Genomic DNA, 6,574 nt, shown 5'->3' on the forward strand with positions numbered 1-6,574 from the left:
ATCGTTCAGTCCGCCAATTGCAAAGTCATCCGAGTGGGCCTAGGCTCTCCGAAGCTAATTTCTGAAAGAATGAGTATGGCATGACGTTGATACTGGCACCTGAGTCTGCCAATGCAATCTCTTCACCCAAGTTGGCAATGTTGCACGGGATTATGAAGCTTCCTTGGTCTTTCTTCTTGTTCGGCATATTGTTTTGCAAGACCACCGAGCAAGATGCATCTAGAATCATTGAGGCACTCTCCTCTAATTTCCTTTTGTCGGTCAAAAGATCTTTCAAGAACTTAGCATACCGAGGCATTTGAGACAACGCCTCCACAAAAGGAATGTTGATGTGCCATTGCTTGAATAGACCCAAGAACTTCTTATATTGCTCATCATTTTGGACGTCCTTCAATCTTGAAGGGTAAGGAATTCTTTTCTTGTAAGGAGGGGGTGCCATCTCCTTTTCTTTGTTAACTCTTTCCTCAACCTCCACGACTTCGGGTGCTTCAACATTGGTCTTCTCACTTGTAAGCCTACCCTCAACCTCATGACCACTTCTGAAAATTATTGCCTTCACATGGTCTCTAGGATTAGTCTCAGTATTACTCAGCAAGTTTCCTTGTGGTCTCTCCGATAGATACTTCATGATTTGCCCACTTGATTCTCTAGGTTGTGCAATGAAGTGGTGTGGTTACGAAGTGTAGCCTTGACCGATTGGAACCGTGTATCCGATTATTGTACAAATCTAAACAAGGCTTTCTCCAAATCGGTCATCCGGGTCTCCTAACCTGACACTCTATTCTCCATATTTAGGGCTTGTTGTTGTTGAAAACCCGGCCGTGCTATAGCCTTTTGCTAACCTTGGTCGCTCCATAAAAAATTGGGGTGGTTCCTCCATCCTTGGTTTTTGGTGTTGCTATATGGATTACATTGGTTTCTCATTGAATTACCCATAATATCAACTTGCTCAACGGATGAAGTACCACCAATGGCTATCGGGCAATCAGATGGGGCATGTCCCCTTCCACATCCAACACAACTCGTTACGACTGCCAATCAAAAAGAAATTATAGTGTCTAACTTCTTACTCAATGCCTCCACTTGAGCCACCCATGATGTAACGTCATCAATTTCATGGAGTCCGACCACTTTCTTCCTTTCCCTTGCATTCCATTGGTAGCTATTCATGGCCATTTCTTCTACTAATTATCAGGCTTCATCAGGGGTCTTATTCCCCATTGTACCTCCTGCGGCGGCATCTAAAAGTTGTCTTGTACTTGGATTCAACCAGTTGTAAAAGGTCTGAATGATCATCCACTCAGGGAATCCATATTGTGGACACTTTCGCAAAAGGTCTTTGAAATATTCCCATGTCTCAAACAGGGATTCGAGCTCCATCTAAACAAAAGATGAAATCTCATTGTGAAGCTTTGCAGACTTTCCCGGAGGGAAGTACCTAGCAAAGAAAACTTTGATAATCTCATTCAAAGTCGTGATGGATGCTCACGGTAAAGAATGTAGCCATTGCCTTGCTTTTACCTTATAGAGAAAATGGGAAAGCCCTCAATCTAATAGCATCATCCGTAACACCGCTGATCTTCAGCATGTGACAAACTTCCAAGAAGTTTTCAATGTGAATGTTTGGATCCTCATCGGCCAAACCATTGAACTGCGATGACTATTGTATCATCTGGATGAATGCTGGCTTCAGCTCAAAGTTTGGAGCTGTAATCAGGGGTCATATAATGCTAGATTGTGTCCTCAATACTCACGGTCTGTCGTACTCATAAAGTGTTCTCTGTTGTTCATTCTGTTACGCAATGTTTACAAACCCTACAATGTCTATTTTAGCTTGATTCAACGGTTCTTGCACAGGTTCTTTACCCTTTCTTCTGAGTGTACGTTCAAGTTCAGGGTCACCTTCAAGCAATATCGAAGGGTTCCCTCGGGTCATAACCTGTAGTTGTACAAAAGAATGAAAAACAAATTAGAATGATGAAAGAATAAGAAGATGTGAAATAGAAAAAAATAAATGAATGAATAGCTAAGATAGCAAAGTGCAAAGTATCTCTAAACGCCTATTCCCCGGCAACGGCGCCAAAAACTTGACAACACCACTTGCCTGTAACTCGCAAGTGCACGAGTTTGTCGAAGTAATAAATTCCAATGTGAGTGGGTATCATATCCATAGGGAGTAGGGAATAAAAAAACTTAAATTGCTACATAACCACGTGAAAGTGAATAATGATAGTGTCGATAAAATGTAATGTAAACAAAGATAGAAGAATCAAGAATGAGAGGCACAAGTAAGTGAGAGGTAAGACAATCGATAGAAGTAGGGTACTCAGACAATGCTCCCCCTAGGATTAATGTTTCAAGTGCAAGACCAACTATTATACTTCCTAATCAATGCTCAATGAGTTGAGGAAATCCTTGAGCATACGGTTCCAAATCTAAGGTCAGCCATGACTAACTCTACAATATGTCCCTGCGGAGAAATCGCTATGTCTCAACACCTCACACTGTGCAAAGTTGCATGGAGTCTAGGGAATCCAAGTGATATACCCTCTTCCTATGTATAGACCTAACCTTTTGGTCCAGGCGAAAGGCCCCTAGTCACATCTAAGCCCTAGACACTAGAGTCACTTCAACTTTTCACTCTGTTGCTCGGGCAACTAAGGCCCAACGGCGTTCATCCTCTACAACTTCACTCTATTGTGACCGCAAAGAACTCAAGGAAATGGAGGTAGGATAAATCACACCGGAGGGGAAAGAGGACGCTCCGCCACCTCCCGACTCACCCTCTCAACCCTCTCCAATCAAGCAATGTCTAACCCTCATAGTTTGTCACTCATCTACAACGGTTACCAAGATGGACTCTCAACCCTAGTGTCACTCTAAGGGAGAAATCATTCAACAAGCATTCAAGATTGGAACTCAATTGAAACATCAATTAAGGAAAGCATAATAAAAGATCAATGAAACAATAACATGCTAGGGTTTACGAAATCCAAGTACCCACTAGGGGGTTAAGCTCTCCATGGAGCACAATACAATCGACAATGAAATCTAAAGTAAAAATAAGTGTTCCATAAGAAAATCCCCTCGGTAGTCGTGCGATGGTCTTGTGGGGTAGCCTCATCATCTCCAAATGTCCCCTTGTCCGGCCTTGGGCACATATCGCCGGCTTGATGCCGACGAAAGCTCCCCCAATAATCTTCTTCCAAGTGAAGCGTGCTGTTGAAGCCTTAGAACCTCCCCAAAAGCCTTTCTAATACTATCTAATCCCTAGCCGCAAGCCTCTCAAAAGTTGGAGAAAAGATGGAGAAAAAGATGCTAAAATCGGGCCTGAATCGCGGCTTTAAAATGGGCTGGAATCGGGTATCCAGACGGTTGTGTGGAATTTCCACAAGCCCGTGTGGATTCTTTGGAAATCTCATTTTCAGCCGGCTGTGAGCAATACTGCTACAATAAATTACTACATTGTTTTGCTACAGTGCTAGCCAGAAACACTCCCGGATCCAAGTTTTTCATCGACGTAACATAAATGGGCACACATTTACGTCATAGATCACATCGTTTCTTCAATAAACGGCCTCAATGCTGAAGATCTTGCTATCCACCCACAAATCAGGATACTCGAATGTGACTGTCTTTGTGCCCCTCCACATCATTGTACTCGCTTGAATGCCTGGAGGTTAGCACAGAGTCTCGTATCTTGAGCCTGACTTGTGTCTTCATGTTCGTTCCATCCCAAGATTTCATCAAATAGTGCATTCACAATCTACATTAGCTTATTTTCTCAATATTTAGCTTCGCAACCCTACATGCGCAAAAAAACACAAAAACACATGTATTATCGCTTAAGCCTGATAAAAGTCATGCTTATTGTAAGGAAAGAATACTTCGTATTCATAACACACAAGCACTTATCATTCATCGGTAGTGTCAAGAAAATAGAGAGTATCATCAAAGTCAAGGGAATGTCGCATGGCTTCGGCGGGTCGGTATGTGAGCTTGTCATCTCCAAACCCCAGTGTCAACTCCCGGCCGTCCATGTCGATTAATGCCTTTGAAGTGCGCAAGAATGGCCTTCCAAGTTCAAAGGAACATCTGCATCCTCATCGATATCCAACACTATCAAGTCTACAGGAAAATGTACTTGTCCATCTTGACAAGCACGTCTTTAATGATGCCCCTCGGATGTCTCACAGTTCGGTCCGCCAATTACAATGTCATCCGAGTGGGCCTAGGCTCTCCCAAAGCCTAGTTTTTGAAAGAAAGGAAGAATATGACATGACGTTTATACTAGCCCCTGAATCCACCAATGCCATCTCTTCACCCAAATCGCCAATATTGCATGGTATCACAAAGCTTCCGGGGTCTTTTTTCTTGTTCGGCATATTCTTTTGCAACACCGCCGAACAAGAGGCATCTAACATCACCGATACACTCTCTTCCAACTTCCTCTTATTGGTTAAAAGATCTTTCAAGAACATAGCATACCGAGGCATTTGAGACAATGCTCTCCAAAAAGAATGTTGATGTGAAATTGCTTAATAGACCCAAGAACTTCTTGTATTGCTCATCATTTTGGTCGTTCTTCAATCTTGAATTATAAGGGATTCTTGGCTTATAAGGTGGGGGTGCCACCTCCTTTTGTTTGTTGGCTCTCTCCTCAACCTCCACGACCTCGGGTGCTTTAACATTGGTCTTCTCACTTGGAAGCCTACCCTCAACCTAATGACCATTTGTCAAAGTTATCGCCTTCACATGTTCTCTTGGATTAGTCTCGGTATTGCTTGGTTGGCTTCCTTGTGGTCTCTCCGATAGAGACTACACAATTTGCCCCACTTGATTCTCTAGATTATGCAATGAAGCGGTGTGGTTGCGAAGTGTAGCCTCGATCGATTGAAACTTTGTATCTAATGATTGCACAAATCGGATCAATGCTTTCTCTAGATCGAACATCCTAGTCTCCAAGACTGAAATTCTATTCTCCATGTTTGGGGCTTGTTTTTGTTGAAAACCTAGTAGTGCGGTGGCCCGTTTTTTACCCTTGATTTTTCCATGAGAAATTAGGGTGGTTCCTCCAACCCGAATTGTAGATATTGCTATAAGGGTTGCCTTGGTTTCTCATTGCATTACCCACATAGTCAACTTGCTCAATGTAGAGTGTACCACCAATGGCTATCAGGCAATCAGATGGGGCATGTCCCCCTCCACATCCATCACAACTCGAAGAAGTTATAGTGTCTAACTTCTTACTCAATGTCTCCACTTAGGCCGCCAAGGATGTAACCGCATCGATCTCATGGATGTCGGCCACTTTCTTCTTCTCCCTAGCATTCCATTAGTAGTTGTTCAACCCCATTTATTCAATTAATTGTCGGGCTTCTTCGGAGGTCTTGCTACCTAAAGTACCTCCTGCTCAAGTAGCTGTCTTGTACTTGGGTTCAAACCATTGTAGAAAGTCTGAATGATCATCCACTCAGGAAACCCATGTTGAGGAATTTTCACAGAATTTCCTTGAACCTTTCCCATGTCTCGAATAGAGACTCCAATTCCATTTGCACAAAGGATGAGATCTCATTCCTAAGCTTTACAGATTTTTTGGGAGGGAAATAACGGGCAAGAAAAGCTTTTACATCTCCTCCTATGTAGTGATCGATGCTCTAGGTACTAAGTGTAGCCACTGCTTCGCTCTCCCCTTCAAGGAAAATGGGATGGCTCTCAACTTGATGGCATCATCCGTAACACCATTGATCTTGAGCATATCACACACTTCCAAGAAATTCTCTATATGATTGTTTGGATTCTCTTCGGCCAACTATTGAATTGTGCGGACTGCTGTAACATGTGGATGAATGCTGGCTTTAGCTCAAAATTCTGAGCTGTGATTGGGGGCCACACAATGTTAGATTGTGTCCCCAATATTGATGGTCTGGCGTAATCAAAAAGTGTTCTCTGTTGTTGATTCTATTCCGCTATGTTGTCAGATCCTTCAACTTCCATTTAACTAGATTCGACGGTTCTTGCACAGGTTCTTTACCCCTTCTTCTGAGTGTACATTCAAGTTCAGGATCACCTTCAATCAATATTAAAGGGTTCTCTCAGGTCATAACTTGGAGCTGTACCAAAATAAAGAAAACAAATAAGAATGATGGTAGAATAAGAAGATATAAAATAGAATGAATGAATGAATGAATAGCTAAGATAGGAAAGTGAAAAGTATCTCTACATGCCTACTTCCCAGCAACAGTGCTAAAAACTTGACAATGCCCCTTGCTTGTGACCCGCAAGTGCACAGGTTTGTCGAAGTAATAAATCCCAAGTGAGTGGGGTATCATATCCACAGAGAGTAGGGAATAAAAATACCTAAATTTCTACTTAACCAAATTAAGATGGATAATGATTGTGTTTATAAGATGTGATGTAAACAGAAATAAAAGAAACAAGAATGAGAGGCACATGTAGACCAATCCATGGGCCAGGCTACCCACCCGAGCACGAAGGCCCGCCCGAAAAATGGGAGGGCTAGGGCAAATATATGAGGATCGATGGCCGGGCTTTGGACAAAAAAAGCCTATTT

General features: G+C 42.6%; 2 non-coding genes across 2 annotated transcripts; both read left to right on the plus strand.

Moving 5' to 3' along the window:
- Positions 1-1,306: 1,306 nt before the first annotated feature.
- Positions 1,307-1,413, plus strand: LOC120257776. The gene has a single exon (XR_005535862.1). It is a non-coding gene; the product is annotated as a small nucleolar RNA R71 (small nucleolar RNA).
- A 4,066-nt stretch (positions 1,414-5,479) lies between these two features.
- Positions 5,480-5,585, plus strand: LOC120257710. Its single transcript, XR_005535799.1, has one exon. It is a non-coding gene; the product is annotated as a small nucleolar RNA R71 (small nucleolar RNA).
- Positions 5,586-6,574: the final 989 nt, after the last annotated feature.

The sequence above is a fragment of the Dioscorea cayenensis genome, chromosome 3 (genome assembly GCF_009730915.1).
Source record: "Dioscorea cayenensis subsp. rotundata cultivar TDr96_F1 chromosome 3, TDr96_F1_v2_PseudoChromosome.rev07_lg8_w22 25.fasta, whole genome shotgun sequence".
In the NCBI taxonomy this organism is placed as follows: Eukaryota; Viridiplantae; Streptophyta; class Magnoliopsida; order Dioscoreales; family Dioscoreaceae; genus Dioscorea; species Dioscorea cayenensis.